The following is a 9400-nucleotide window of genomic DNA, read 5'->3' as shown; positions in this document are numbered from 1 at the left end:
CGTGGTATAATCAATTGCTCTAAAACTGCAGTTGAATGGCCTCAGGGTTTAAGAGATATATAGTCAAACCAGAGAAAGGAAACTAGAACAAAAAGAAATAGAGACAGGAAGTAATGGAGAGCAAGAAACAGAGATAAAAAAGCAGGAGAAAGTTAATGGATATAGAGTGCACGAGAGAACACAAGAGCAGGGGATGAACAGCATGAAAAATCTAGGATCCAAAGGCAAAGAGGAGGGGGGTATACAGGTAAGAAAATGGGGCAAAGAGAGACATTTGATGTGGGATTCCTTGTGATGGAGACAGTTAAAGAAGGCTGGATGGTGTTCCAAGGAAGGGACAGCAAGCGAGAAAGAGGGATGAGACTTTAATAGCATTGACATGGAGGAAATATGCAATCTCTTTCAAGGATGAACCAGCAATGAGGAAGAGATGGAGATAAGTTGGGGAGAACCAAAGAAGAGGGGGAGAGAGAGAGAGAGAAGAGAGAGAGAGCGAGAGAGAGATAGCAGTGACATATGGACAATTCACTTTTCAACACTATACCACACTGGTCAAATTGATGTGAACACAGAGCAATCCCAAATTCATGAGAAGTTGACTAACTTGGAGCTAGCTATAAAAGACTATCAGAATCCATTAGACTCCCCAGTTATTGAGCAGGAACTCCTTAAGAAACTGCCGGCCCTCAAATCTAAAAAAGTTTGTGGACCTGATGGCATCTTGAATGGAACACAAAAAAAACATGAACAAGAAATTCCAATTGGCTATATTAAAACTATTCAGTTTCGTTCTGAGTGTAGGGTATTTTCCTGACATCTGGAATCATGGCCTTATAACCCCAATCCATAAAAGCAGAGACAAATTTGACCCTAACAATTACTGAGGCATCTGTGTGAACGGTAATCTGGGGAAGGTTTTTTGTAGTATTATGAATGCCAGACTTCTGAACTTCCTTACTAGGCACAATGTCTTGAGCAAAAGCCAAATTGGATTTATACCAAAATACTGCACAACAGATCATATTTACACCCTATATACCCTTATTGATAAACATATAACACAAAATAAAACAAAACTTTATGCATGCTTTATGACTTCCAAAAAGCTTTTGATTCTATTTGGCATGTGGGACTGTTCTACAAAGTTATTGAGAGTGGTGTAGGGGGTTAAAACATATGATATTATTAAATCAATGTATTCCGGCAATATGTGCAGTGTAAAAATTGGCAAAAAAAAGAAGAAGAACATAATTCTTTACCCAAGGGTGAGGTGTTTGTCAGGGCTGTAACCTCAGCTCTGCACTCTTCAATATCTACATTAACGAACTGGCTACTATACCAGAAAAGTCCTCTGTCCCCGGTGTAAGTCTCCACAATCAGGAGTTGAAATGCCTTCTCTTTGCAGATGACCTGGTTCTGCTGTCCCCCACAGCAGATGGCCTACAGCAAAGCCTGGATCTGCTAGAAAATTACTGTCAGACCTGGGCCCTGACAGTAAACCCAGAAAAGACTAAAATAATGATATTCCAAAAAAGATCCAGATCTCAGGACGTTTTACCTAAATTCTCAATAAGTACAAAACATGTAGAGTACTGCACACATTACACCTATCTAGGATTAAAACTAAGTTCAACTGGACATTTTAATGAGGCAGTTCATGAGATGAGAGGGAAAGCACGCCGGGCTTTCTACGCCATAAAAAAAAAAAAACCAAACAAACAGAAATACCAGTTCGAATTTGGTTAAAATTAATTGAGTGTGCTATTGAACCAATTGCATTCTATGGCAGTGAGGTGTGGGTGCACGTACAAAACAAGACTACTCAACCGGATAAACATCCCATTGAAATCTTGCATGCAGAGTTCTGTAAGATTCTCCTACATGTCCAGAGGAAAGCTACAAACAATGCATGCAGGGCAAAATTAGGACAATACCCACAAATACGAAAAATACAAAAAAGAGCAATCAACTTTTGGACACATCTAAAACTAAGTGACCCCCCCCCCCCCCATATCATCACCAAGCCCTGCAATGTCAAGAGCTGAATAGTAATATGAACCCCCTTACCCAACTGGTCCTGAGGCTGAGAGCACAAACCTGCTCTATTAACACACCTCAGGAACAGAACACATCACCAATCAGACTCAATCAAATTATGAAACAGTTAAAACATAACTACATCACCCATTGGCAAACACAAACAAAAACAGAGCAAAATGCAGTGCTATCTGGCTCTAAATCGACAGTACACCATAGCAGATTATTTGAGCATGGTGACTGATCAACAACTAAAAAGAACCTTGACAAAGTACAGACTGAGTGAGCACAGCCTTGCTAATGAAAAGGGAGACACAGGAAAACCTGCTCCCTGCAGAGCAAAGACTGTGCTGTCACTGCACCCTCAGTGAGCCTGAAACAGAGCTACACTTCCTCACCAAATGTGAAAAGTATAAACATCTTAGAGAAGCACATTTTAAACAATTCCAACTAATAACAAAAGGTTTTCTAACCTATCAGATGAAGAAAAACTACCAGTCCTACTAGGGGAAGACTCAAAAAGCTGTAAGTTAGCAGCAGCCTATATTGCTGCCTGCCATAAAGTGAGGGACAGTGAGTGACAGTCACCTTACACACATTGTTGCTGCTATATTCGATGATAGTATATTATTTTGTTTTGTACTATGTTTCTTTGCTGTAGTATGTTTGTTTTCAATAATGTTTTCCAATTAATGTTTAGCTTTTTTCAATGTTTAAATGCTTGCTTTGGCAATATGTACATTGTTATGTCAGGCCAATAAAGCCATCTGAATTTGAGAGACAGGGAGAGAGAGAGAGAGAGAGAGAGAGAGAGAGAGAGAGAGAGAGAGAGAGAGAGAGAGAGAGAGAGAGAGAGAGAGAGAAGCAGGGGCACAATGATGTTGCGAGATGTTGCTAGCCTATTGGATGTCTTCATGTGCTTCCTGCATAGAGTTGGGGAGATTTATGACTCTGCAGCCCCCTTTGTTACAAAGCCCCCCCACACACACACACAGTGGGTAGCAAGGGCAGCGAGAGATGCCTGGGAGATGCTTCTGCTTCTCTCAGCCCAAACTAGCCAGGGAACCGTTGTCAGAGAATTATGAAACATCAAAGAGTCGGGGTGCAATAATGAGAAACTAGGGATTAGATTGAGGTCAAGACCTCTGCGCCTGCATTCAGGACGGCTTCCAAGGTAATAAAAAAACACAAAAAAAGACGACATTTTTAGTGACCACCAGGGCATCTTGGTGATCATAATTGTTAAAAAAAAATAAAGAAAAATTAAATCCTTGATCAGCGCTCATACCTCAGCCTTGCGAGTTTCCTAGCTAGTTGTGGATTGCCCCTTGCACCTCCTTGCTGTTCACATCCAGGGAATTTGCACTGTAATAATGTCCCCCTCCTGAGGTGACAGCATTATTGATCAAAGCAAAAACCCCTTTTTGCCTTAATGCCTCCCCTGTTTGGAGAAATCCATTCAGTTAACTGTAACCTCTTTCATTAGTAAGGCTTCTTGACTTATACATTATTAGAAGTGCTTGGAGGAAACTGGAGTACAGTGTACACTCATTTGCATGGCATCAAGAGACATGCCTAAGACATTATAAGCACTTCCTTATTGGTCCTCTTAGAGATGCTACTCATTTAGGTAGTCAAATAGCAGCACAGCTTAACTATAAATGAAACATTGCAACAAAGTCTAATGCGGTGAAGCTTGCCATGAATAGTGAAGTGCAAAGTGTAGTCTGAATCTTGCTATTCGTCAATGCATTGTTTTACATGTGAGTTACACCAGACTGTGTGAATTCACTGTGGATTTGTGCTATTCTGGTATTTCTTACAGCAGAGGGGAAAATAAACATGTACCATAGATGGTTTTTGTACCCTGCCTCAAATCTGTGCAAACAGTAAATACTGTGAATGTCAAAGAATATACATGATGTAAATAATTGATTTGTCCATTCAGGAGAGAGAGAGAGAGAGAGAGAGAGAGAGAGAGAGAGAGAGAGAGAGAGAGAGAGGTGAGGGCTGAACAGCAATATTAGTCTAGTTAAAACACCAGCCTCTAACATTCAAAGCCTTCTGTCCAAAACAATGACACCTTGTAGGGCCCATAATAGGAGGCCATAGACCATAAAGGTCCAGTCATCAAAGAGCCTATAAGGAAGTAAATGACCATTGTAACCAATGAGGAGAAACTAACCTTTAATGAGAGTTGTAATTTTTCTCAAACCTCTTTCTGCCCCCTTAGCTGTGTGTTCCTCCCTACAATAATTCCCCCCATCCTCCCAACCCCCTCTTCAGCACCATTCCCGTTTAGTTTCCCTCACCACATGTAAGTCTTCATTAGCTCTGACTGATCCTCTGTCAAAACGTGACACCTCAGTGAACTGGATTGCTACTTGCAGCCAGGTGACCAGAAGATTGTGAGGATGTCAAGGACATTGTTAAATTAACTAATTGCTTTGAACATTATGAGGCATAATAGACCACTGAATTGTGATGCAAATCTTCCACCCAAATAAGGAATTCCTGTTCTGTTGCCTTGACAAATGGGAAAATGAATAAGGGTACAACATTACTGCCTCGAACTGTGTCAAATGCCAACACTGATTCATAGCTCTCAAGTCTCACGCATTGGGTGTACTCACGCATTGAGACCCCATGTCACGGTCTCATGCATAGGTTCTGAAATCTCATGCATCCCTTGAAATCTCACGCATTGCATCCAGAACTCGTTAGCTGGACACATAGCAAGGGAAAAAGCTCTATAAACATGTTAACGAAATAGCCTATACTTTAGTTTATTACTTGGTTTGATTTGATTTATTAGTGTCAGAAATACATGAACAAGGTAAAATCTAATTGGTTGAGCATTACTACATCTAATTGGTTGAGCGTTACTTTAGCCAATCAGACACATTCTTCGATCTTGCTCCTCAATGGCAGCCTTACAGTTTGTTCCACTTGATGTTTGCGACAGCTAGAAAACATGTCAAAATTAAAGTTAAGCAATGCGCACACATATAAAACAAAATACAACAGTGAACGAATAAAGTCATCTCCTGAATATGGATGTATTCATTGAGACAAACTGGATGTCTACAACTTTTCTGTGACATTTACAAAAGATCTCTAAGTTGTGCTCACCAATGACGGACAGATGTTGAACGTCACATCAATGGCGATGAGCATAGAGAGAAGAAACAAGCCATGGTGGGTATGGCTTCATTGCAAACTTTTTTAAAATTATTATTATTACCAAACGCTTCACCATTGCAAGAGAAGATTACCAAGGCCGAGGTTTTATTTTCTAATTTTCTCGTGGAACACAATTTACCAATTGCAACAGCAAACAATACCGGGCCTTTAGTCAGAACTGCCTTTCCAGACAGTGCTAAAGGTTATGCCTCCACTGCGACAAAGACATCCTGTATAATTAATGATGCACCACATTTCCTTGCACATACTTATTTCTTATCTTATCTTTGGCAGTCCATCGAAACGATGACTGTGATACAGTTTAAGCTCGGCAAACATGCCTGTGGGCCATCAGGCCTGCATTAGAGAGACAATATCCTCCATTCGTCACAGACGAATATTGTTTGAGTTGGTCTGTTACGTCTTGCATGGTGGGCCTTATCATGGGCTTCTTGTCTCTTGTTCAACAGCTGTTCTTGATTGCCTTACTGTGGAGTGCCATCTCTGTCTGTCCAGGGCCACTGTCTCCCAGCTGGAGTCATCTATGCCATAGATCTTCATGTGGCGCTTGAGCACATCTTTGAAGCGTAGCTTCTGGGCTCCCTGCTTCCCTTTCCCCTGGCACAGCTTCTCGTAGAAAACCTCTTTTGGTAGGTGGTTGTCTGGCATTCTTCTCATGTGGCCGGCCCATCTGAGCTGGGAGGCTGTTATCAGGGCTTCAACACTGGCAGTACCAGCACGTCTCAACACTTTCATGTTGGGCACCTTGTCTTCCCATCTGATTCGCAGCAGATTTTGCAGATGACGAAACTGTATGCTGGTGAGCTTCTTGATGTGCTTGTGATACAGGGTCATGCATTCAGTGGAGAATAGTAGAGATGGGAGAACAGCTGTGTTATAGACCATGATCTTTGTTGTAGGCCTGATGTCATGGTGGCACCAAAGTCATTTGTGGAGGGCACCAAAGGCTTTTGTTGCTGCTTGCACTCTTCTGTCCACTTCTAAGTCAGAGGAGTTTGTATCTGTCACAGCACTGCCCAGATAGGTAAAGCACTCAGTGGTCTTCAGAGTTACTCCGTTAACCAAAATACTGGGCTGACCTTCTTCGGGGCTTTTCTGAGGGGAAGGCTGGTACAAAAACTCTGTTTTGGAGACGTTGATCTTCAGTCCAAAGAGGGTAGCCACTGAAGAGAAATGGTCTACTATTTCTTGTATTTCTCCAGGGTCATTGGCAACCAGAGCTGAGTCATCTGCATAGAGAAGCTCTCGAACACAGAGTCCTCTTGTTTTGGTAGTTGCCTTGAATCTCGAAAGATTGTAGAGGTTTCCATCTATTCGGGTCCTGATGTACAAGCCAACTCTACAGTTGACTAACAGTTTCTAGGACTGCAGTGAGATATAACATGAATAGGGTCGGTACAAGCACACACCCCTTCTTCACTCCATGCCTGATGTTGAAAGAATTGCTGATGTCTCCTCCAATTGATACTTTCCCTGTCATATCCATCATGGAAAAGTCTGATGAAGCTGATTAGTTTCTGGTGGCAGCCATAAGTCTCTAGCACTTTCCACAGTGTCTCTCTATCAAAATTGTCAAACGCTTTTGAAAAGTCCACAAAAACAATGTAAAGTGGCTGGTGCAGTTCGGTCACTTTCTCTTGGAGTTGTGCCGGGGTGAAGGTCATGTCTGCAGTGGAACTACGAGATCTAAAACCACATTGGCTTTCAGGCAACACTTCTGAAAGGATTTTTACCCGGTTCAGTATGGTCTTAGCCAGGACCTTTCCAGCATTCGACAGAAGTGAGATCCCACTGTGGTTTCTACACTTTGTTCACCCTTCTTCTTGTAGATGGTCACAATCAAAGCATCTTTGAAGTCTTGAGGAAAGCATAGGTTCTGGCAGCAGGCATTATAGAGCTTTAGTAGTTCTGACTTAAGTATTGAGCCGCCATGCTTCAGGATGTCTGACAGGATGCCATCTGGTCTTGTTGCCTTGATGCCCGACTTCTGGTGTCTTTAAGTGCTTTCTCTACTTCAGCCATTGTGATCGGCTCACAGAGGTCTTCTCTTATCGGCCTACTTGTAAGCCACTGGCATGCATTTGGATCTGCTGATCTTTTTTGATTCAAGAGGGTGCAGAAGTGCTCTTTCCATCTTTCTGTGATCTCTTTCAGGTCAGTACACAGCTTACTTATATCTGCCATTTTTACTCGTGCTATCATATTGCTTTCTGGGCCATAGATGGCCCTCAGCGTAGAGAAGAGTCCATGCATATAATTTCAATCTGCTAAGGCCTGCAGCTCTTCTGCTTTCTTGCTCCACCAGTTGTCCTTCATCACCCTAATGTCCTTCTGAACTTTGGCTTTAATTGCCTTGAAGGACTGATAACTTTGGCTTTAATTGTTTTGAAGGGTTGACTCCTCTCAGAGTTCTCTTTCAGGTGGGCATTGTGAAGCATTTGCTTTTCCGGTAGCAGTTGTTGGATTGCTTCATCTTGTCAGGCAATTTTCTTTTTGAATGATGAAGCACCTCTTTTCCTGAATTATAGATGGTCTCTTTCAGTCGTGTCCAGCATTCCTCAACATTACTTGCGCCTGTTGCAACCCTTTCTTCATCTTGAAGAGCAGATGTGATTGCTGCAGCTAGTCTCATTTGATCTTCTGTGCTTGCTAGCTTGTTGGTATGCAGTTTCTTTGATGCTTCACAGGGTATTTTTCATGACTTCATCTTTAGTTTCATTTGCAACTGTGCACGGACCAGGTAGTTCTCAGTTGAGCATTCCACTCCATGCATCGCCTTTGTTGAGAGTACTTCTGTCAAGACTGCCCGGCAAGTCAAAATGTAGTCTAACAAATGAAAATGCTTTGATCTTGGACGCAACCAGGTGAAGTAGTTTTTTCGGGCTGAGAGAAGAAGGTGTTTGTGATACACAGGCCGCGCTCAGCACATACATTTAACATAAGGTCACCATTGGTATTCTTATTGCCCTTGCCAAACTTTCCGATGACACCCTCATAGGTTAAGTGGTCCTTGCCTGTCCTTGCACTGAAGTCTCTTAAAATGAGAAGCTTGTCTGTACTTGGTACACTGTCCCTACTTTAGCCAATTTCTGGTAGAAAGTTTCCTTGTCTTCATCTGGATATGCCATGGTTGGAGCATACACATTGATGAGTGATAAGAAGTTTTCTCCCCCCCACAGGGACTCAGAGACTCATAATCCTCTCAGAGATTCCTAATGGTAGAGTGGGCAATCTGGACGCAATTCTGTTGGTAATGGCAAAGGCCACTCCAGCATCTCTCGTTCCATTGGCCTTTCCAATCCAGAAGAAGGTACTATAGTTGCTCTCTTGTATTTATCCTTGGCCTTCAATCCTTGTTTCTTGGAGAGCAGCAATGTCAAATCTTTCTATCTCCTTAGCAACCAATGCAGTTCTTCTCTCAGATCTGGTGTGGTTGTCCAACATGGTCCAAATGTTCTATGTAGCAACAGTCGGTTTCCCTTTCTTGCATTTTTGACCACCGAAGTGAAGACCTGTTGGCTGCGGCAAACCGGCCAGGTAGTTTCTGAGCAAGATTTTTTACCGCACCTTTTCTAGGAGCTTCCCCTTATGGGGCGGGCAGGGCTTTCCCTGAAAAGGGCTGCCCGGACACTCACACAGCTGCCTCGACCCTGTTGTTGCCCAGGATTCAACAGAATTGCGACCATCATGTGAGTCACCTATGTGCTTAGGTCCCTCTAGTAGCTTCCAGCTCCTTAAGCCTGCTAGTGTCACATTCATTCTGTCGCCATAGGACTTTGTAAACAAGCTTTCCTCGCAAGTGCTTTTCCCATCAAGCTCTCTTCACATCACTCCTTGCACAGTAGTTAAGACAGTCGGTGTCGTGCCCCCACGGAACAGTCTCTCTGGACCTCAGATCCCATTCGTAAGCAGTAAATCGATAGTGGTCGATAAAGAGGTTGCCCCGCAGTGACAGCTAACTTGTCAAGTGACGCCATCCATTGACCAACAGAGTGGTTCCTCTGCATGCCATCTGGTGTTTGTGCCATTGGTCTGATAGGGCTCATGACCCTTTTGGGGTCTTCTACTGCAATCATCATCGAGCACCCTGCTTCCAGCGCCTTCTTGGATTTGAATTCAGAGTTACCTTCCCCTAGCCTTTGCCTAAAGAGGCAAATCT

This window comes from Lampris incognitus, chromosome 7 (assembly GCF_029633865.1).
Source record: "Lampris incognitus isolate fLamInc1 chromosome 7, fLamInc1.hap2, whole genome shotgun sequence".
Lineage (NCBI taxonomy): Eukaryota > Metazoa > Chordata > Actinopteri > Lampriformes > Lampridae > Lampris > Lampris incognitus.
This window is presented reverse-complemented; position numbering follows the sequence as displayed.